At 43.1% G+C, this 24969-nt stretch overlaps 1 protein-coding gene across 1 annotated transcript in view; it reads right to left on the bottom strand.

Annotated features, from left to right (window-relative positions):
• LOC308302043 (ras-GEF domain-containing family member 1C-like) overlaps positions 1-5969 on the bottom strand; it is a gene marked incomplete at its 3' end in the record, with an annotated part of 43305 nt that extends 37336 nt beyond the window's left edge. The window contains exon 1 of the mRNA XM_080746207.1: positions 5832-5969. The remainder of the gene's footprint in view (positions 1-5831) is intronic.
• Positions 5970-24969: the final 19000 nt, after the last annotated feature.

Below are 24969 nucleotides of genomic sequence, written 5' to 3'. Positions count from 1 at the left end.
TATCTATTTAGCCTACAGTACCTTTTGTGACCACACATGTTAAGGGAGGGGCGCTGTTGTTCAGGCCATGCATAATCACACACAAACCCACACACACACACACACACACACACACACACACACACACACACGGGGGGGGGGGGGGGGAGTGTGTGTGTGTGCAGGCGGGCAGACGGGCGGGCGGGCGGGGGGGGGGGGGGGGGGGGGGGGTTAGCCATTAAACGAAACGGGTATTTCTTACATTGATGCTCCTACATATTATCATGCAAGCACCAGTTAAAGTTACTTTCCATCCCTCATATACTGTATGCACAGTGCACATCCCATAACCCACACACTGCACATCATTTTGGAGCTCATATCTTTGAACGGGTAAGGGCTAGTTTTAACTAAATACCATATTCTCATTCTCAACTCTTAATTCCTATACCAATTGATCAACTCCAAAGCAAAGCTAGCACTAAAATGCTATGGGTTTGTTTTCTGGAAAGAGTCTCTAGTCTGTTTGGTGGAGAGCTACCTTTAGATGTTAGCCACTTTCAACCTGGTGTCCCTATTTTGTACATGTCATTATAGGCAAAAGTTATCAAAACACTTTCAAGGATAGCAGATCTGCAATGATTCATGACACATGATGATCTTTTACATCCGATGTTTTTGACAATGTTTGGATAGGGCTTGAGTGGTCAAACCTGCAAGGTTGTTGTATGTGCTCAAGAGAAAACGGAACAAACTCCACAATCCACTCACGTCTGTGAAAATCCCCAGGCTTCAGGATGAAAGGGAGACGAGGCGCTGTGACTGATGCGTTCTGTTCCAATGCGTCTACAGGGCCTGTTTCTGTGCATGCTCGACACAAAGTTAAAGTGTGATCGCAATTTTTCAGTGCTGAGGGTAAACAGTGGAATTCCTCCAGTCGGTGTCAAATCAAACAGGCTGTGATGTCTTAGACTTAGAGTGTGGCCTGACCTCATGTTTGGGCTGTTTTGATCGGTACTGCATAAGATGGTCAGCAGAGTATAGGGCAGCGTGTGATCTATGAGTCCTCTGGTTTCTCGTCTCACACACACACACACACACACACACACACACACACACACACACACACACACACACACACACACACACACACACACACACACACACACACACACACACACACACACACACACCCTCCCCCATCACACGCACCCATAAACCTTCTGGTGGTGATAAAGCTGTCGTTGCTACCAGACATAACAGCCGCTGTGTTTACCTCCATATGGCCCCGCCCCAGACAAACCCTGAGTGTGGACTGTGGACACACACATACACACATACACACACACTCACACACACACTCAAAACGACTGCGGGAACCATCCCCTCTCCGTCTCGTGTCTAACTAGATGCCCTCATTAACAGTACACCTGTTATCCTCCGCAGACTTGGCCTGGATTAGTGGAACATGCAGCGTGTACTACGTCTGTATCTGCGTATGACTTACTGTATCTGTGTATGACTTACTGTTGACATGCCACTGTCGTAGTGACTCAACAACGTGCTGTTAGACCACGCTGTCTTTTCCCTTCACTTCAGTACTGTTTTACAGTGTTGGAAAAAGGAGTCATATTTGTTTCTTAATTTAAAAGTATCAATACTACAATGCAGAAATACTCTGTTACAAGTAAACACTCCAGAATTATAATAGTTAGTATTATCAAATTACAATAGATCATAGTTAGTATTATCTATTGTAATTTGCACTTGACTTAAGTGGGTTGCTAGTTGTTGTTGCTACACGGACTAAGGAAGGTGACGCTCCTATGGACATTATAAAACGTGACACTGTCTTTGCCCATAACATGCAACGCTGAAGAAGGCTTTATGCCGAAACGCGTCTGTTTGTTTCTGCTGCTGTGCAGCTTACAATGACCAACGAAACTTAAAATATAAAAGTGCCTTAAATGGACCTGTCCGTGAGTGCTGGTGTTCTCTTTGAGATGTCTTGTATAGTTATTAGTTACGTTTCCCGACCGTGCACCCGGTAAGAAGTTTGGAGTCGTGCTTGCACCCCTGCTGTTCCTATTGTAATAATAAGTCACTAGTAACAAAATTGTTCAAATAAATGTAGTGGAGTAAAAGTACAATATTTGGATCCGGGATGTAGTGGAGTAGAAGTAAAAGTATTGGAAATTGGAAATACTCAAGCAAAAGTACAAATATACCTCAAAACTGTACTCAAGTAAAGTACTCAAGTAAATGTACTTAGTTACTTTAGACCACTGGTACTGTTTCATAGCTGTGGGCACTGAGTGCGTGGATTCACTCAGCCGAGTGTGAAAATGCAACAACCAAGAAGCCACAGAGTCTTATGAAGGGCTTGGATTGCTGGGAGACAACAGTGATGGGGCTTGAAAATAGGCAGCGATGCAGCCCTGGTAAAACAAGGTGCGGATGACACGACAGACATCACAGGGAAGTCGAAAAGATTCTAACTGCACGATGCTGTCTATTACACAGCAAATGTGTTTGTTTTCACCCCTGGACACAGAAGGACTCTCTGCCAGTCAAGGTGAGAGTGAGAGTGGATAAATACACACTTCACAGGGTGACAGCGTGCAGAGAGACCCAAGAAAGACAGATGTGTGCATTAACCCATTTCGAACGGGTATAGTATACATTATTGTGTATCATTATTTTATGCTTTAACTATTGAAAAATAGCAGATATACAAGCTCACAGCGCGGCACCGAGTGCCGCGCTGCGAGCTTGTAGATCTGCTATTTTTGAAAAATCGTGAAAATTCTAATTTTGACCGGATTCTATAAGTGTCTTTTGAATCCTTCTAAGATTTTTGGAAAAACCCATGTTTCTATGTCAGCAATCTGGCCAGCCATCGTCAAAGAAAAGGTCCTTTTCACTTAACTGGAGCTCAGTTGGTCTGTTCTTGAGAGACTACTATGTCAGTGGTTCTCAAACGTTTTCATGTGAAGGACCCCCAAATCTGATATTTATTTGGCCACGGACCCCCATCTCAAAATATTTCGTTCCAGGGACCACCCAAAGGCAAACTTTGAGTTACAAACGTTTGCTTTGAAAATACATTCAAAGATTTGCACACATTTTCACACATTTTTCACTGGTTAAAGCGTTCCAGTCCGGTTGAAGAATGAAGCTCCACGCTGGGAGAGGAAGGGGAGAAACGCGAAGCCCCGCTGCCATGCTCCGTTCTGCCGGGGGGCAGGGTGGTGCAGGCTGGGTGGGTGGGTGTGTGGGAATGCTGGGAACAGTGGTGCCTGTGGTGGTGGTAACATATCAGCATCAACCCAGTGTAGGATAATAGGATATCTCCCCACCTAACTGGTTTCTCAAAGACTCACATAGTTTCATATGCACCTTGCAGTATACTGTATTATGCCATAGATAAATTATAGCTACAGTAATCCTTGTGCGTTGGCGTTTTGAAAAGCAATGCAGCTGCCTGCAGCATTCTCTCTAGAGAGGTGTTAAACTGCTTCCCAATCCTTAGGTATGGAATAGAATAGAAGAATAGAACTATTACAGGACCATAATGGAAACAAGACCCTAGGGGCTTTTTGTGCATGTTATCCTTTAAACAATCATTGTAAAATCTTACCTCTGTATTCAATCAATCAAACTGTGTTGTTCAGTACAGTTATGGTTCAAATCCCTGATCGATTTCTGCACTGTAGATACTGTAAGTGGAATAAGATACAACCCTCACAACCACACCCATTCACTGTTTCACTACAAACAATAAACATTTATGGTTGACAATGGCAAGTGATATCAGTGGTGGGTGTACATTTCTCTCTCTCTCTCTCTCTCTCTCTCTCTCTGAGAGGGAGGGGGGGGGGGGGGGGGTAGGAAATCCGTGCTAGCACATTTAATGATTACACAAACAGAGATAAGCACAACACGCAGTAGCATGTGTGAACCAAAACAAGGGCCATGCAGTATGCCAGTACTTCCACTTTCTGATATTAAAGGAGTAGTTCACCCCCAAAATGACTTTTTTTTCTATTGATTACTCATGGTAAATGGTAAATGATGCATTTATATAGCGCCTTTATCCAAGGCGCTTTACAGAGATTGTGCATTACATTCACCCATTCACACACATTCATACACCGATGGCAGAGGAAATCATGCAAGGCACCAATCTGCTCACCGGGAGCAACTATAGGGGTTCAGAGTCTTGCTCAAAGACTCATCGACACCAACTCTGGGGGAGCCCGGGATCGAACTGGGAACCCTTTGTGAACCCTCCGTTTTCTAATGACGGACGGGTTCTCTACCCCTGAGCCACTGCCATGGAGATTGAGGTCAATAGGCCTAAGATTTTTTGGGGTTTTGGCGCATTCCTAATACAAAAATTTGATTACAATAAATGTACCCTCATTGATTCCGGATGGGGACCCAAATGCATTTAGGTCTCCATCCTGAATCAGTGATGGTATATGCACTATAATCACATTTTTGTCTTAGGAAGGCGATAAATACAAAAAAGTATTATTGAACTCAAGTCTCCATGGTGTGAGTAATCAATAGAAAAAAAGGAATTTGGGGGGTGAACTACTCCCTTAAAAAAAGCCAGTGGTGTAAGTAACTAAGTACATTTCTTAAGTACTGTACTAAAGTACAGTTTTGAGGCATTTACTTGAGTAGGCCTACTTCCAATTTCCAATACTTTTACTTCTACTCTATACATCTCAGATCCAAATATTGTACTTTTTACTCCACTACATTAATTTGAAAACTTTATTTACCGTACAAGTTACTTTGTAGATTTAGATTATTATTACAAAACGCGATACGACACATTATGAGCTTGTAGATCTGCTATTTTCAACAGATTTTTAAAACTTGAAACGGGACATTCTACCTTTTCTTTTGGGTACTTTAAGTACATTTTGATGCCAATACATTTGCGCTTTTACTCAAGTAAATTTTGAATCCTGGAATTATATACAGTATTTCTGCAATTGCAGTATTGATACTTTTACTTACAGTAAGTAAAAATATCTAAGTACTTTTTTTCCACCACTGAAAAAAAAGGGCCTGGCAGCATGAGCATGGCTACAGACGACGTTTTCCATCCTGCTTGTCTACATCTCCAATGTCACCTGCAGCAACAGGGAGAGTGCAGAGTCAGACCCCTCCATGACATTGTAGAAGGTGTGTGTAGCTACTTGTGACAAATTGACCATATTTTGATATTGTTGCTCAGTCATTTCCATACGCATACAGATAGATATGGGGCTACACACGCCCTTTTCAGTAGAGCACAGCCACAGTCGAGCCGACACGCCGCTGACTCACACCGCATACAGACTGTTTTATGACGCTTTGCACCCTTGTAAAGTGATGCGGCTGAGACTTCGCAGAGCCTGCCCTGTCGGCAAGCGACACCGTGGTACTGCAGAGTATACATGATGCTTGTTATCTCGTGTAGGACAAGGGACACAAGGCGCACTGTTGCCCTGTGATACCATCATCACCCGCGTTGGTAAACTTTTAACTACGGCAGACATGAGTGCAGTTGTGCATTTATTCATACACACAGCGTTTACTATTCCGATCGCACATTGAGTGCGATCGGAATAGTAAACGCAGTGTGTATTAATAAATGCACAACCGATAATAGTGCAGACCCACGGGGGTTTTCTCACACTCTCCATAACGCACACGCGCGGGTAAACACACATACATAAACGATGAGCCTACTACACACGCGGAGATGCTGTGGGCGTGAGTGGATTTTTAATATGCCCACGATGATGTAGAAATAGAATTTGTGTGTACCTGCTTATAAAGGCTATACTTACCACCAGCTCTACACTGTCAGGTCCATGGTCCAGTCCGGTTGCTGCATCCAATGTCAATGTGAAAACAGTTCTTCTAAATCCAGATTATATTCCGAAATCAATAAACACATTCACAACTATAATGGGGAAAAATCGGGTAGAAGATGTCAGATGGATCCAAGAATCGCGGGACGAATTGGTCTAAAATACGAGGATATAAACGTCTCTTGGGGCTGAAGGAAAAGCTCGTTATTTCACAGCAGGCTAAACGGTTGACAGCGACTATGGTTGTAAAGTGAATTCCAACTCCAGCGGAGGAGACGCAGTGAAGGTGTGGTGATAGTTCTGACGACACGATGTTTCTGTACTAGGGAAACCACGCCGAGACGCTCTCTCTCTCTCTCGCTCTGTGGGTGTGCGTGAGCGTCACGCACGCACGCACGCACGCGCGCGCGCACGCACGTACGCACGCACGCACACACGCACACACACACACACACACACACACACACACACAGTCCTCTCCTCACAGCTCTGCAGCTTCAGGCACTTTCTTTGATCCTATATGAGTTTTCGTCGTTTTACCAGATTCATGTAAATATTAGGCCTATTAACTATTATTATCATTATACTATAATAATAATAATAATAATAGGCAAATAATAAATAACAATAACAATAATAATATCATTAATAATGATGATTATTATTATTTCATTTTTTGCATAACCAATTATCTTTTATTTTAGATGACAGCCTATAATCGGCTTATTCTATTTTAACAACAACTTCGCCCACCTCTTGACGTGTTTAATGCCTCATGACATCTTTGCTGACTTAAGCCTATATTTATATAGAGCAACACCACTGTGTGTGACGTAGATGCATTAATTAAGCTTATAGGCTAATAAAAGTCACAGCAGTTGGTTATGCACAAGGTGAAAGACTTATTGAATAATGGTGGCTTTAACCTTAGAGTGCGATCGATAAATGAGAGACAAAATGGGAAGTCGGTCTATGATCACTGAAACCCGCTCTTTCTGTTCGCTCATCCCATATTCATATATAGGCTCCAAGCCAGTACCCAAACAGTCATGGACAGATTATACTATTTGTAAAACATCAAACGCCTCTTCATTTCCTCGCCTCAGGAAGCACGCAGCATGAGTGACATTCTCTATCCGTGACCCCCCCTCCCCCCCATAGGGGTGGGCATCTCTCTGAATATGCAAATGAGACTGATATTAAAGCCAGCATATGACTGTCAATTAAAATGTTGTTAATTAATAACACTTGCCTCAATCTGAAATTGGCAATGGGAGAATAGCAAACCGAGAGGGCGGGGTGAATGTAGCAGAGTAGAAGGTATATGCCTAGAATTATTGAATGCTTTAACCAGTGAAAAATAGCAGATATACAAGCTCACAGTGCGGCACTCGGTGCCGCGCTGCGAGCTTGTAGATCTGCTATTTTTGAAAAAGTCGTGAAAATGTGCGCAAATCTTTGAATATACTGTATGTATTTTCAAAGCGAACATTTGTAACTCAAATTTTGCTTCTGGGGGGTCCCTGGAACTAAATATTTTGAGATGGGGGTCCGTGGCCAAATAAATATCATTTTGGGGGTCCTTCACATGAAAAGGTTTGAGAACCACTGACATAGTAGTCTCTCAAGAACCGACTAACTGAGCTCCAGTTAAGTGAAAAGGACCTTTTCTTTGATGATGGCTGGCCAGATTGCTGACATAGAAACATACGTTTTTCAAAAAAACCTTAGAAGGATTCAAAAGACACTTATAGAATCGGGTCAAAATTCTAATTTTCACGTTTTTTCCCCCAAAAATAGCAGATCTACAAGCTCACAGTGCAGCACTCGGTGCCGCGCTGTGAGCTTGTATATCTGCTATTTTTCAATAGTTAAAGCATAAAATGATGATACACAATAATGTTCTAAATGGGTTAAGACAGAAATGTGATGAAGGTAGGTCCAACAGGATGGATGAATGGTTCGGTGAAGGTTCTGCAGGGCCGCTAGATTCTGCCTCAGGGCCTTTTAAGGGTTATATGCACAGCAGCCATTTTGGAAAGAAGTTGTGTCTCTTCTGACTTCCTTCACTTGACCAATGTTCCATTCTGGTCAAACAGAGTCAGGGTGCTGATAATGTTCATGTTGGCTCACTGGGAACACTCTGCTACACCAGTGGGTCTCATCAAGTCCAGGGACCCGCATGGTTCCTTGGGGGTTCCAAATGACCACTGTAAAAGTGTGTAACTCTGAGAGTGTACAAATGGAACCAAATGGACCCGTAATGGGGTCCTTGAAATAAAAGGTTTAGGAACCACTGTGCTACATGAAATGGAACAGAGCCAGGGACCTGCAGAGAATGTTAGAGAGGCAGGGGCAGACAAAAAGGGCCATTTGGTGGAAATATCGTGAATAGCAGACCTAAATATCGTGAATAGCAGACCTAAATATCGTGAATAGCAGACCTAAATATCGTGAATAGCAGACTTAAATATCATGAATAGCAGACCTCCAAGCGAGGTCAGCTATTTCCGGTGCGTGATGATACCACGCTGAACTAAGCATAATCAAGTCAATACTGGAGATGCTGCATTCAAGTTCAGGAGAGTTTGGAGAAAGCAATTCTCTTGAATGCTGCCTTCAGGTATGACATGGAAAGGAGGCATTTGCGTTTCTTTCACCATAGTGAAAACTGCGTTCATGGTCTGGAGAAGGCACTTTTTACTGACAGATAAAAGGGCAGGGGCTCAAGCACCCTTTGATATCTATGTGTGCATGTGCCTGATCATTAGTATCATTGCTAACACCTTTGAGGGAAGTGAGAAGGGACCCAGCTGCTCTCCAATATGGCGGCTGTGCATATAGCCTAATGTTTTCTGAAGTGAACACAAGAATAGCAATTAAGTTGATGTTCCCCAATCCCCAGTACAAAACAAAGTGAGTTGGACAGTCCTGTGTGCCAGCAGACATCAGGCTCCACAACCAAGCCCACATACATACGTACATTCTGTTCTCCTCTTGGATTACTGACTCCTGCCTGACTCTGGCACATTCATATACAGACTACTGGGATGCACTCTTCAGAACATGACACATGCCTTAAGGATAACTGTTGTTGTGAGAGACTTATATTCACTCTTGCATTCATTATTGATAGACTGGTTACTTATTATATTCACATGTATATAATATCAGTTTCATACTCACTGTTGATAGTCTGCATATACATTACATATATACTACATATGTTCATACGCATGTATTCATGCTTATATTCACTGGTGCTAGATTGTACATTGTTCAAGGACTTCCGACGTGAACAAGACCGTAAAAGGACTTATTTGGGATGCTCCTTTTAGGCAGGGTGTTTAACTGTACTTGTACTGTATTACATTTTTTTTATTGTATTGACTATACTTGTACTGTTCTCCAATTTTGTCTAAAATATTCAATCAATCAAAACATTTATACTTACTGTATATTGATGAAATATACATTGTTAACTCAGTCAGACCAAGTGCAGATGTTTAGTGTCATACTGTAAGTATTTATATTTTATCTCATCTCTATGCTCCAACCTGTACCTATCCTTTCTATATTTCATGCTTACATGTTGTACCGTTTCTGTAACGACACCACAGCTTTCTCACAGGGATCAATGCAGGTCTACTGTATATTATATTGCCTTGACTCATTTGATCTTATCTTATGTAATTAATGTACTGCAATGTCCGCAAAACCTGTGTGTGTGTGTGTGTGTGTGTGTGTGTGTGTGTGTGTGTGTGTGTGTGTGTGCGTGCGTGCGTGCGTGCGTGCGTGCGTGCGTGCGTGCGTGCGCGTGTGAATTGCTGACATGGTCAACATTCATTTCTCTATTCACCGGCCTGCGTAACAAACACAATGCTATTTGGAGAACATATTAACTGCAGTATAAGTGACAGTTGTTCCAATGTTTCCTACAGCCTTACTTCTATGCAACATGTCACACCCATGTAATACGTTTATCAGTCACAGTCTTGCTTGGTGCCAGGGTGGGAGGAAGACCATCACGGAACTGCTGTGAGTCAACTTGACGCACAGACTCCTTTGTGCAGCAATATTTAGACTGGCACCAAAGGCTAAAGGCCAGGCATTGAATGTGGAATAAAAGGCAGCAGGAAGCAAGCCATGGAGAGGTGACAACAAACAGACTTTATTCTCCATCACTATATTTTTGACAAGTAGCACAACTTCTTAATGGACACTGGCCCTCTTCCTCCAAAGTGCTGTTATTTTCTCTTAGGTCAGAGCTGCCCACGCATTTGTTCCTCTCTCCCTCTTCCACTGACAAGCTTCACTGTTCAACGACTGGTATCTAGCAGCCCCCCCCCCCCATTAGAGATAGAGGAATGTCTTTTTTATCTTCTGCTACAGTGCCACAGAAAATGAATGTGACTGTTAGCGTGTCTTTGGCAACAGAGATCACTTGCCATCTGGACAACGAACTACAGATAAACAATTCATCTATTGCACCATTTATAGTTGTTATATTTACTGTCAACAAAAAAAGGGAGTAACACCGTGTACTCGCTTGTAACAGTTTTGGCATGGAGCAAGTGTGCAGGCTGTAGTCTTTTTTTCCCCTAGATGTTTCTGATAGCTTTAGACATGATGTGCACATAATCGTTATGTGCATTAGTAAGGGAAAGTTAGTCTCATGCTGGAGCAATCTGGGAACTAAATCATTTCCAATATCTTTCTTCACAAATGTGTTCATAAAGGTGTCTACTATCACCTCTGAACTTTCTCAATCACAACTCCCTCTGGAAACTTTGTGGGAGCCAATCAAAGTTGGGGGTATCCCGAGGGCCTGGGATTAAAGGGGGAAAAATTAAAATATTGTCAATATGAGCGTATGAGGTGTGTAATTAGGGTATTTTGGGGCTGCTGAATCCATTCCAACCATTAGTTATCAGTAAGAATTACTCCTTGGCCATAAAATAGGCCACGCTTACTTTTGTATGTCCATGAGACATAATATTTGCAATAAAAAAATGGTTGGAGTAGGGTTTGAATTCATGAAAACTATTCAATATCAGGCGGGTAAGTGTACATCATGACACACAGGATAACATGATACAATCTGACAAGGAACATCCAAACACAGGGTTTAAAACATGTGTTTAAAACATCTGATTTAGTTCCCAGATTGGTCCAGCATGAGGCTAACTTTCCCTTACTACATACAAGCCCTCTCCTTCAGCTGTTACTGGGCCATCACCGTTGATAGACTTTGGCTTTTACTCTTATCTTAAAGAGACACTACTGTGTTCCAACCTAGCTGCTGTTGCAGCTATTACACCTGAATTCCCCTCTTTGGTTCAATAAAGGCCCTGGTTGGCCCTGGTTCTGCATGGCAAGACCCGGAGCATGGAAATGTGGCTTCCTTGACCTGAGATGTAAAGGGGACACACACTGGACGCGGAGGCGGCGCGGAAGTGCCGCGTCAAAACATACGGCCCCATTATTTTCAATGAACTAACCCACACCGGCGGCGTCAGACGCGTGCAGCCGCGGCTCTGCCGCCTCGCCTGCCGCGTCGATACGCCGCTGTTCTATTTTTCCAGCGTTGCCGCGCGTTGAACATGTTCTCCCATGGTTCTTCCCACTGGGGAAATGGATGTGCTGTGTGGCCACGGGCCGCATCGAGTTGGGGTTACCGTACGGCACTTCATGTGCGTCGATACCGCGACGCGACGCTGCGCAGCCGTGAGCGTCCAGTGTGTGCTCCCCTATAGTAGCATTAATGGACAGTGACCCTATAAAATGCTGTTGTTTTCTCTCCGATGTTGCAGGAGACCTTCCCAGTCACAAGGTCATCTGTTTGTCTGTCTCTCTTATCTGTGTTTGTCATTTGTGTCTACTGTCTCTCTACATGCTCTTATACAACAGTGCAGAGTAAATGGCATGAACCCTAGTAAACAAAAATAGATAAAGATACATTGTCACATGCTGTAAGTAGAGTGCAAAGAAAATAATGAAACCAGGCTAACATCAAAATGATCATCTTTCAATAACATAGCCTATCTAAATAACACGGTTAGCCTCTGTGGACAAGCAAACAGCACATGTCTACACCTAGCTTGTGTCTCTTTCTGTCTCTCTTTTTCTCATTTTTCTCTGTCTCTCCCTCTCAACTTTGAGACAGCACCCTGAAATATACTGTATATATATACGTATATATATATTATCCAACACAGGACTGAGGCTTGAGTTGGACCTGGTCCTGCATGGTTAGACAGTGAATTTGTCACATTCATGAAGCATCATCCTTGGCCAGTGATGTCACACAGCAGTGTTCTTGTAGAAAGTGTGAAACCTGTCTCCACCACAGCAGGGAGAGACAGCTGCTAGCCAGTGGACAAGTCATAGCAAAGAGAGAAAATAGAGGACGCATTGAGGAGAGAGAGAGAGATGGATACATTGAACAACCTGAATAGGGAGACGAAAAGGATGACTGAGCTGTTTCCTGGAGCAGAGAACTGTTACCTTTGTGAGAATGGGGAGACCTTTGCAGCCATTGGTGTCTGTTAGCAGACAAGAGGCCCGGAACACGTGATGTTGTTTGCCAGCACTCAGCGCGGTCAGTTAACGTTACCCCAGACGCCTCCCTGTCTCCTCGGATGAATGGTTAGACTGCACCCCCCGCTTGTCCCCCACCCCAGCCAACCCCGAACCCCACACAGAGGATGATTCAAGATTGATTCAGGAGGGTTTATTCACTGCAGTGATACAAGTTCAAAGCAGTGAAATGTTGGTGTGGCATGCTCCGCAGACTGTGCAAACAATACAGCATAACACAGTCAGCAAAGTACAGGTACAGGTAAAAACCATTTAGCAGCAACGGAGAGTGTACATAATATGCAGTAAAAGGTATGAAATTCAGGAAATGGAAAAAAATAACCTGCCTCATCTCCAAATATGGAGATGAATGACATCATAGACAACATGATGAGACTGACCCACAGACCCAGTATGTCCATATATGGCCATTCCAAGATATGGGCTTGATATTGAGGACATCAGGAATCTCCATATATGGGCATAAAAGGGACAAGGACGGAAATTCATTTGCAAGTGTGACCTGCGGCACAGCAACCACACTTGCAATTTCCCAGGATTGCATCTTTCTAGTTTAGTCACATACTTTTTATTGGTTCAATATTTAAACCCCACGGACACACTTAACCTTTCACTTTCAAAATCTTTCAAATATAGCTGATCTACAAGCTCACATGAAAAATGTGCAGGGGGTTTTGAACAGAAGGATAATAAGACATTATGCTCTGTTGTGTGTAAAAAGGTCCTTGACAGCCTAAAAAAAAACTCTTGCTGAGTCTTCATGGTTCCCTTGAGACACCTCAGGCGTTTTGCCTGTCCGTATCGGCACAAACAGTCCATTGCTGGCGTGATACATTTCCTTCAGAATCCTTTTTCCCTCTGCTTAAACACCTGCTATCGTATGAGCCCTGCAAGGACGGGAGAGAAGTCCCAGTGGTGTGCTTGGCCGACAGCGCTGCCTTCCATAGGGCTCAAACGTCCTGGGGAGGAACTATTCTTGTACCTTTTCAGGATCCTCTGGGTCAGGGGTGGGCAACTTTGATGATGGTGAGGGCCACTATATTTCCACCTTCACTCCAGAGGGCCACATTGCATATTGCTACGTCCTACTTTGTCATTCTAGTATCTCATACAAAAGAAGCAAAAATAGCAGATCTACAAGCTCAAAACGCATCGCGATGCGATGCGTTTTGAGCTTGTAGATCGGCTATTTTTCCTTCTTTTGAATTGGAATCCTGAATAATGTTTTTGTTATTTTTGAATTGGGATCCTGAATGTAACATTTTGATTTAATTTCAAACGCATTTAGTTATATGAACTTAAATACAAATACATTGGACATAAAAAAATACATTTTATTACTACTATACTAGTCATTGAGCTGCTAATATAGACTGATGGAATTAAAGCAAGTCATGTTTGGGATCATAACAGCTGAAATCAATAATATATTCAGTATTCCAGTATTAACCTGTGGGCCGCATTAAGTGAAGGTGGGGGCCGCATGTGGCCCCCGGGCCGCTAGTTGCCCATGTATGCTCTGGGTAGTAGCAGAGTAAGAGGATTTCAGGACCTTCTCTGAGACTTCTCATGAAGCTTCCCAGCTGCCTGCAGGTGACACAGGTGTTGCCTCCTTTGCCTCAGAGTCTGTGTGCATTTTCCATGCCATGTACTCTATAGGCTACTGCTCCCGGCTCACCCTGGGATAGGGGATAAACAGAATCCACAAACAAACTGTAGTTGTCTTTGTGATAGTGGAGACCTCAGGTTTCGATGGCTGTAGACAGGTGCAGATTGAGAAAGCAGTATATGAGGTATAACTGTGTACCTGCGCATAATATAGTTACACGCCAATGGCCTCCATTAATGTAGCATTTTCATGATCTAATCTAACCATTCTCAAAGGGCACCACATGCGTGCATGCCATTGACTTTATGGTTGTCTGCTATATATCGCATATTCAGCGAGCACACATATGTTATCCTCATTATTTATTTATCTATGAGTCATCTATCTATCTATCTATCTATCTATTGGCTTCCAGTTTTTCTTTGATTTTTTTTCACACTTTTCTTGCTTTCCTGTTTTTTTCCGCTGCTTTTTTCCTTTCCTACTTTTTCCTGGCTTGGCCACTGTATTGCTGCTTGCAGCTATATTTAGATTTTTATTTAATTTTCCATACCGTTAAGTTCATGTAATAACACTGCTTGTCTGCACTGTAGTTCACAATTGTTTCGAAGGAACAATATTTTCTAAGAGATTGGTAGTCGACTAAAGACTCCCTAGTCGACTATTCGACTAATCGAGGTCATCCCTAAATATTATATGGGCATAAAAGGGACAAGGACTTACACAGAGATCTCCATAATATGGCCCTTATTAATTTATTGATGAATACATTCAAATGGTAAGACAGATTCATTTGCAAGTGTTATTCGTGTCATGGCAACCATGCTCCTTCTTCCTAGTTCTCAGTTAAGGCTTTCACAGTTAAGGCTGTGACTGCCAGTTCCCATCTGATGTCATGTGGGAGCTTTGATTTCTCCAGACGATGCTGAATAACTGCTAGCTTGCATAGCGTCTTAAGACTACGATGAAAGTCTAAGATGTACAGGTTAACATTGGGTGTGTTATATCCTGTAAGTCCTCCGAAGATGATGACATGATCTCCCAACATGCAACAGCAGCCGCCTGCTCTCCAAAATGAGTCATTCACCTTGGGCTTAACCTCCTTCCAGGAGAAGGTGTCTGCACTGAATTTCCACATATCCTTGCAGAGTACAGGTCCATTGACTTCATCACCCCATTTCACACCACCAGCTATGTACAGTTCTCCATTGTAGGCAAAGGCTGAATGAGCCGCACGTCTTTCTGGAAGAGGCTGTGCAGAAGGAGTGCTGAGCCAGCAGTCGGTTTCCGTGTCAAACACACTGATGTTGTTGTAGCCTCTGTTCTCGTGTTCCGCTGCTCCACCAAATACAAACATCTTTGACCCGATGATGGTGGCAGAGTGACATGCAGAAGCAGGAGGCAGAGTGCCTCTGGTGTTAACTAAAGACCAGACCATCGTGGTGGTGTCCAGCTTGTAGAAGTCATTAGTGCCTGCAACAGGCTTGGTCTGTCCTCCATAGACATACATGGCCTTCCCCAAGACACAGGCTGAGTGGTAGCACCTCGCCTCTGGAACGGTCCCAGAAACTTCCGGCTTGAGCCATCTGTGGGTGTTGACATCAAATGCATAAAGAATGTTGTTGCAAAGCTCTTCATCATTACCCATGCAACCACCCCAGATGTAGACGGCATCTCCAATCAGCACACCTGTGTGGTTCAAGCGCATGCAGGGAACCTGAAGGGGACGTTGTCCTCTTGTAGTCGTCACTGGGGGCATCCAACTCAGAGACACTGTGTCGAAGACGTACACATTGAGCTGATCTTTTGGAGGTTTCCCATTTTCAATAAAGCTACCTCCAAAGGAGTACACTTTGTGTCCCACTACTACAGCAGCATGACTATTGCCATTATATGGGGCTACTCGGAGCTTCACTGTACAGTTCAACATACTAAGAAAGGACTGTTATTCAAAGGTTGGAACTAGGACCTTCGACAGTGGTGTCCAACTGGACTTAAACCGGGATATTCAACGATATGGTCAAGGTAGTCAAAGGTTTGTACGGTACAAAGATATCTGGGTTGTAAGGCCAAATATCTTGGGTACTGAATATTAGTTGTTTGAGGTTGAAGTGTCCTTGTAGATCTGTGGATAGTCTTGAAGACTCGCTGGTAGAGTTGGAGATTCTCGGGTACGATGGTTGGATCTGAACATACCATGGGAATGAGGACTGCTTTTATACCCGCAGTGGTTGAGTCATTCTTGGTGATGTCATGATGACAAGTCAGTCATAACCAATCTGGAGTCTGCATATATGGGCGTCTGCATATATGGGCATCTCCATACAGTGATGTTAATAGGTTTTCAAAGTAATGGGTCCCGGGACCCACAGGTGGTCATTCGAATGAGTCCCAGAAAAAAATTATGGGTCCCCAATTTTATTTATTTTTTGTATTGTGAGCTTTTAGATCGGCTATTTATAAAATGTTTGCCTCTATCTTATATTATTTTACAATTAGGCTAATGTTTGGACATTTTTGATAGTATAGTTTTAGCTTGTTGATTACTTTGGTGCAATAATGGTCTTTTTTTTCTTTTCTTGGGGTAATAAAAAGGTAATTTTCTCAAGTACTGTACTTATAAGTACAATTTAAGGTACTTTTACTTTACTGGAGTATTTCCAATTTTCATTACTTTTACTTCTACTCCACTACATCTCAGAGGCAAATATTGTACTTATTCCACTACAATTATTTGAAAACTTTACTAGTTACTTTGAAAAGTATAGCCTACATAACCACTTCAGCCATGGCTATTTTCAAAGGATATTATTTGGTAACATGTGATACAGAATAATTGTGCATAATGAGTACTTTTACTTTTAGTCCTAAGTGTAGCCTATACTTTTACTCAAGTACATTTTGAATTCCGGACTTTTACTTGCAGTATAGATACTTTTACTTAAGTAAAACATTTGAGTATACTTTTCTCACCACTGTGTATGGAGAGACCACTCTATGGAAGAGACGTAATACTATGAGAACGAGGGTTAGGGTTAGCGCTCGGGAGAACGGCTGTTGTAAATCACAGATAATTAGTTTCTCCGCTTTGAAAATCAGACGTCTTTTTATGACTTAATGAGTTTATGACCCTCTGCCAGCCTCACTCTGTGCCTCAGAAGAGCAGCCATGGCAGTAGCTTTAGCATGTAGCTAAACGTAGCAGCTGCAGTGTAGAGACGTCACGTTTCTGCGCCGTGCCAAAGTTTCAAGCCAAATATGGAGCTGAAAAAGTACACTTCTTATTTTTTGTAAAATTAAGTTCTATAAAAGGCAGCATTAAAGATCTTGTAAAGGATCTGAAATGATTTGTTTCTGAACAAATTGTACGTATTAAAAATGTTTGGCTGAATAAATGTAAAAAGTATGTGAACTATGTTGAGTGGAAATGTGGAGATCATTGAAACTAAATCCACAACATTTTGCTTGCGTTTTATTGGATGGGGATAAAGCCTCACTTGATGACACGCTGAGGTGAGTTCTTGTGACATCATCAGTCTCACCAAAGCCTTTGAGATACAATGGTGTGCCTATGCTGTACGGTAGAGTCCACTGTCATCTAGTGGCTAGAACCATTCATTAACACCTAAGGGGCCAAACTCGTTCAGTAACGAGATAAGGCCACTAGAGGTCGCTCTGCCAAAAGGAGTTGTCTCGTTCAGGAACGAGACAAAGGGTTTATTGTGCAGCGTGCTGCTGCGCGCATGTTGTGTTGTCTGTGAATGACCCTGGTCCATACGTCATACCGTGGCTCGCAGAGACACAAAATGGATGGTCTAGGCTGCATTGACTTCCATTCTAAGCTGAAACATAAAAACAGCTTTATCTATGAATAAGGTGCAAAGAACGCCAGGGAAGCAGAGATCTGCCTGTTTTCACGGCGACACTTTACCGCGATGGTCGGCCCCGGTTTGGATTTTAGTTTTGCGAGCGTTTGTAAACAAATGGATTATCCTCCTCAAACGTCAGTGGACACTCACGTGCAAACGCACGAAGCTTCCGAGGCTCTTCAAAATTAAAGCGTAAGTGAACGACGGCAGCAGCAACAGCTAGAAATGTTAGAAACCTTGGCTTCCCATGTGTTAAGTGCCTTTCAAAGGACACTCCCCCATAAGTCGTGCTTTGTTTGCCCTAAAGCCATGCAACTTGCTTACACACATGCTTTGACTAAAAATTAACCGTTTCTTCGTCCAGTAAGCCAGAGCTTACTGCGAAGGTCCCCGGTTCAAGCCTTACCTCATGCAGGCTTTTTGTACATTTCATAAAATAACAAACACCTTGTTAACTAGGAATACTGTTCCGCCGAAACAGTGTGGGCTCGCATGGAACACCATGTATGGGCATAAAGATCTACCCAACGGGTAATCCAACATGGAGCACCATATATGGGCATAAAGATCTTCCCAACGGGCACTCCTACATTACTTCTGATACTCCTACATTCAATGGGTCTCTCTTCCTCTCTCTCCAGACTAATTTCCCATTGGAAATGAATTGGGTGCATAGGGTTAAAATCTTCAAAAACTACAAAAGAGTTCACGTGGGTCTTGTTGTTATTTGTATCAGGTCGCACTTGTTGGTGGTGATGTCACCAAGCACGCTGCTCCCTCATTGGCTAAAGGCCCTGCCTTTGTACTGTCGGCCAGTTTTGAGGAGAATAACCTTACTATATAGAGATTTGGGAGAACATACTGTCAAGACCAGTATCTTTTCCTCTCTCTTCCTATCTCTTCCACTCTCTTCCTCTCTCTTCCTCTCTCTCCAGACTCATTGTGGGCCTGCTGAAAGGCGATACCAAAACATTATAAGTCAAGTTTATTCTCCTCAAAAAGGTTACCGATGAGAAGCAGCGTTCTTGGTGACATCACCACCAACAAGTGCGACTTGATATATATAACAACAACACGTGGGCTCGAGACCAGTATGTTATATCAGTATTGTACAAAATTCCTGCCCAGTCCTAGGTGGGAGGGGTTCTGACACCTCAGTCTTTTTTACAAGTATGTTATATCAAACTTTATAGTCCAAGGTTATTCTCTTAAAAAAATTACTGACAGTACAAAGGCAGGGCCCTTAGCCAATGAGGAGCAGCCAAATGGTAGATCTTTGTGCCCATACATGGTGTTCCATGCAAGCCCACACTGTTTCGTGAGGAACAGTATTTCTAGTTTTGTAATGAGAACATGCAAAGATGGTTGGCTTGGTCAGGAAAGGGAGTGGTTGAGAACATTTGTTCAGACTGCCTTCATTACAGAGTTGTTATTTGGAAATGAACCACGCATGGAGGTTAAGCAGCAGTCCCAAAGCCAGCTGGTACTTTTGGACAAGATGTCTTGTACTTGGCAGTAGGTATAGTGTTTTGATCCTGACCGTGCGTATAGGAGTTACTCTCTAACATGTAAAAATGGAACATGCCAAAGTTTCACCCTATCAAGTAGTAATTATATATCTGTGGAATCACTTTTTGAATTTGTCTTTGTTTTTGTTTTGGTCTCCTAGAAATGAGTACAAGATGTGTTGGCCTGCTGGCAACAAGGAGAGGATGTGAGACAGAAACTATACAAGAGATTTATCCTGTGTTTGTTGTTTTATTTATACAGGAGTTTGTGGTATTTAACCCATTAAAACCTGGAAAGCATCTGTGCCATTTTAGATTTCATACCTTGGCTATTAAAAAATTGCACTTTGTGCGGTGCGGAGAGCTTGTACATATGCTATCTTTGCACATTTTTGAAGAATCGGGAAAATGTGAGCTACAACTACTGATTAGTAGAATCTGGGTTAAGGTGTTTCAGACTACTTGAGTGTCTTTCTGCTTTCCTTCCCTCTGAGGCGGTGCAACGGGGGTGATGAATCGATGATGGGGTCGGTCGAAGGACATTGTATTGACTGTGAGCTGTAATTGCAGCACAGTTGAAGTGACTACATGGAGTTCTCAGCGGGCCCATAGCTCCCACTAGGGATGGGACGATATGACAATTTCATATCACGATTATTGTGACCAAATAAATCACGATATATGATATTATCACGATATATGATATTATCACGATATCACGATAAACGATAATATCGCTTATCGTCCCATCCCTAGCTCCCACTGCATGAAGAATGCACACACAGCATAGTAGGGCCAGTGGTGGAAAGTAACGGATTACATTTACTCAAGTACTGCGCAATAGTCCAATTTTTATTTTAGGTACTTTTACTTTACAGGAGTATTTTTCAATACTTTTTTACTTCTACTCCACTACATATCAGAAGCAAATATTGTTCTTTTGTACTCCAAAAAGTATCCCATTATTATAAGTATATTACCATAAGAAAACCTTAACCATTTCAACCGTATTTAAACGTTGACTATTTGAACTGGTCGATCGATACGACGCGTTGTGAGCTTGTAGATCTGCTATTTTCAAAACATTTTAATACATTGTATACGATACCTTGTGAAACGGGACATTCTGCATAATGAGTACTTTTACTTTTGGTACTTTAAGTATATTTTGATGCCAATACTTTTATACTTTTACCCGTATAAGTTTTCATTACCGGACTACTTATAACAGAGTATTTCTACATCGCAGTACTGATACTATTACTTGAGTAAGAGTAGAGTAGAGCTAAATCACACCTGCTACAGGGAAGAGAAGGGAAGCCAGTGGAGGTAAACAGCACAAGGGAGAAATTGCAAGTGACGTAAATGGATTTTCAAAATGAGTGTCTGCTTTAGAAATGGCCTGGGCTGATCAACTGTGACATCCACACTACTTAACACTGAGATGTGAACGCGCGCACGTGCTTTCACACATGTTTCCAGGTCTATCTTCTCAGGATGGTTTCCTGTCTTAGTGCTGCTGTCGCCTCGCAGCTAGAATGTCCTGGGTTTGATTCCTGCGGGGTGGGGTTGGCAAAAGGGCCTTTCTGTGTGGAGTTTGCATGTTCTCCCCGTGTCTCCTAGGGTAGGTAGTAGGTACCCTCACTAAAAACATGCAGTAATCCTGGTCTCTATACTGCCTCCCCCATTACATTAGATAATTGACACCGGGTGAAAAATGGGTTACAAAATCGTGGGATAAAAATTATATATATCATTTTTGTTTTAATAAAACACCGGCCAGCAGGGACAAGGAGGAGAAGCAGCCATTCGTGGATATAAGGTCCCACGCAGTATTTGCTCCTGTTGTCACCATGACAGCCATGCACTATGGTGTGCTACAACAGTGGTTCTCAACCTTTTCAGGCTAAGGCCCCACAATATAATCACAAATGCTCGATCAGCCCAAGGCGCGATGAGCATTTAAAAAAAAAGGCAAATATTCAACCATTCTTTAAAGTATCATTTGTTGACACCGTAATGGTCTTATTTTCTTTATTATTTTTTCCTTTTTAGAGGTATCAAAGGGTCTTAAAAGTCCTTAAATGGTCACTTTAGAAATGTGCAAATACCCTTATACCGTATGTTGGTTGATGTACTGTTGAGTGAGAAAACAGTGCTGCACATTAAGCAAATCATCTGGCATTAAGCATTCATCTGGCATTAAGCAAAACATTGCAGCACCACTGTGCTACCATGTCAATCACAGACTGGGGATTTAATTAAAGCAGAGATCATAAGGCCTTTCCACTGCACCCAGGGTGATGGAGATCTGTCCTGTGTTTAATCTCCTCCGCTGGTCTGCCCCCCACTGTGGGCACAGGGGGATCAGGGGATGTGTGCTCTGCATTCATGGGCGCAGCGCTGAACATCTTCTACCAGCCTCCACAAAGGTTAAGCATGAGCAGGCGTTGAATTAATTGATAATTCATTATGAATCATACTACAGACAAAAAAACACCTTGTGCTCATAATCCTCCCCTTTCTTACAACACCTGCTGTTTAACTAAGCAAGTATGAAATAATGTCACAAGCACAGTTGTGTGGTTTTAACAACAATCCCCATGTGACTTATATGTGAATTTCTTTTTTCCCCCGAAAATTAATTAAAGTGCTGCAAGTGTTTTTTTTTAGTTTGTTGTTGTTTTTGTTTTGTTATAATAACCTAAATAGCTCAACATTCCCATAGTAGTCATTGCCATAGAGTGTTTGTTCAGTAACAGCTGACAGTTTCCGCTTCTCTCCAGCTCTTTAGTAGGTCTAGTCTACGTACAAAGAAAATACATTTTCAAATCAGGATACCAATTTCCTTTAAACGGCCACAGAAACTGCCCTGACGTGACCTTCGATATTCAGGCAGGACCACAGGGACAACAAACCATCAATGTTGTGTCAAACAGCCTCACAACAACACACTCCCAAAGCAGGTTTGATAGGGCATTAGAGGACAGTTGAGCTGTACATGACAGCACTGACGCCTAACCGGTTCTGACATGTGTCACGTTTCATGTCTTATGAGAAAACGGGGCTGCAGGACAGAGCGGGGCACTCAAGGCCACTATGGAGTTCCTGGAATCCATGTTGACATGTCCCGTGGATTTACAGAGTGCAATGTCCCTCCTCCTCCTATCCACTATTGCCTAATTTACACTTTGTCATGAGTGCAGAAAATAACAGATCTGAAAGCTCACAACATGCCGTATCGCAACTCACTGGGAGCTTGTAGATCAGGTATATCGGCACGGGACACCATTGTATACCGAAGTATAAGGATTAGTCCAGCTGTTCACAAGATCAGCTTCAGTTCAGTCCTGACCTGAAGACACGCAGACACGCAGTTAGACAAACCCTGTCTCCTGCTGGGCCACACCACAAAAAAAGACCCTTGCACAGAACGTATGTGTGTGGACTTTATTTAGGCGGACAATGCTACAAGAATAATGGATTGCATTTTTATAGCGCTTTTAAAAGCACTCAAAGCGCTTAACAATAAGGTTGGGACAGACCCGGCGGCACGGGGGGGGGCCAGCTGGGGCCCAGCCCCATCACGCGGACCCCCCGACCCATCAGTGAAACCGGCAAATACTCGAAAACGAAGGCGAAACACAATTTGAATTGTGATCGCAACCTTACGCTCGCGGACGGCCCCATTAGCCATTGAGTCCTGGTTCAGGGGCTGGGATGGGACGATATGACAATTTCATGTCACGATTATTGACCAATTTTTGTGACCAAAGAAATTGCGATTTACGATATTATTATCGCGATAATCAAAATATCCCCAACATCCATTATCCTGGGGCAGAACTTCCTATCCCTACTTTACAATGTTTGGTTCATTCATAAATTGGGAAGAACACAGCACCTCAGAAGTGTGGTTGAGATGTTCCAAAGTGGGTCAAAGTTGCTTGTACAGGTACTGAGGAGGGTTCTCAGTCAAGGTGTTTAAGCATGTGGGGGGTCCATGCACTAAAAGCCATTAGGGATCTCATTTATATCTGTCTCGGGGGGGGGGGAGAGTACATTTAATTATTCATTCATCTGCACCATTCATCTTCACCATTAAGTCACTACAGTGTTGTTTTCTCCTTCACCTTCCTTCCATCTTTCCTCCCTTCTTCCTCCCGTCCTTCCATGGTTCTATTGATTCTTTCACTGCGTCCTCTCACCTCTCTGTAGAGAGGCTCCAGGAGGGAGGCAGGCTGACTGACAGCGTCCCCCGCCACCCCCCACCGCCGTTGCCACGGTGACAGATGAGTTTTCACTGCCGAAACGCTCCGTCTCTGTCCGTGTCAATTCAAATCAGCGAGAACGAGAAAGGGAGAGGGGCAGGCACGTGCACACATACACATACTGTAGATATCAAAGGGGGCTTGAGCCCCCGCCCTTTTATCCGCTTGTAAAAAAAACGTGCCCTCTCCAGACCATGAATTTACTATAGTGGAAGAAATGCAAATGCCCCCCTTTCCATGCCATATAGTACCTAAAAAAAGGCAGCATTCAAGAGAATTGCCGTGTCCAAACTCTCCTGAACTTGAGTGCAGCATCTTAGGTTGCAATCAAGAAATGTGTTGAAATCAAGCATCGAAAATAGCCGACCTCCAAGCTCACAACGCGTCACAGCACGACCCTTTGTGAGCTTGGAGGTTTGCTAGTTTCTATGTTTTCACCAAAAGGCCCTTTTAGAAATGTCAGCCCCTGCCACTCTAAAAGATTCTCTGCACAACCCTGGAGAGAGGGAAGATAGAAAGAATGAGAGAGAGAGAGAGAGAGAGAGAGAGAGAGAGAGAGAAGAGAGGGAAGATAGAAAGAATGAGAGAGAGAGAGAGAGAGAGAGAGAGAGAGAGAGAGAGAGAGAGAGAGGAGAGAGTGGAGAGAGTGGAGTGTGATCCCACACGACAAATGACAGCAGTATGGACAAACGCTGTACACCGAGTTTGAGTTCATGTTTGTCAGTGTGACAGTGTCTGACATCATACTCATCTTCAGTCTGGCCTGCTACTGTATATCCACGCAAAACATGAAGGCAGGCTGCGGGCCTGTGACGACCTGCCCTGTGACATGCAATCACTATACAGTATGTCTCCCCTCTGGCTTTAACCATTTGAACCCCAGCATACCTATTCTGGGGGAACATTAAAAAGGAGACCTACATTACAGTACCAGTAAGACTCCCTAATCGGGAGATAAGCGACCATCAGGTCTTTAGAAGGCAATCGTAGGCAATCAGGGGGGAATATGGGAAATGGGAAAGATCCATGTTGATGTCATGACTTCAGACATACTGTGTACCGCTTTGCATGATTTTAGTGCGAAATCTGTAGGAGCAGTGTACAAAAATGTGTTTCGTAAAAATCGGCCTCATGGTGGCGCTAGAAGAGGGCCATGTGAGGTTGTGGTTTGGCAGCCAAGGAGTGTGTGTGCAAAGTTTGGCATGGATAGGGGCAACAGTGCCGGAGATAAGTAGGGCCAAACGTGTGACGTGACGTG

The sequence above is a fragment of the Nannobrachium achirus genome, assembly GCF_963921795.1.
Source record: "Nannobrachium achirus genome assembly, chromosome: 17".
Lineage (NCBI taxonomy): Eukaryota > Metazoa > Chordata > Actinopteri > Myctophiformes > Myctophidae > Nannobrachium > Nannobrachium achirus.
This window is presented reverse-complemented; position numbering and strand designations above follow the sequence as displayed.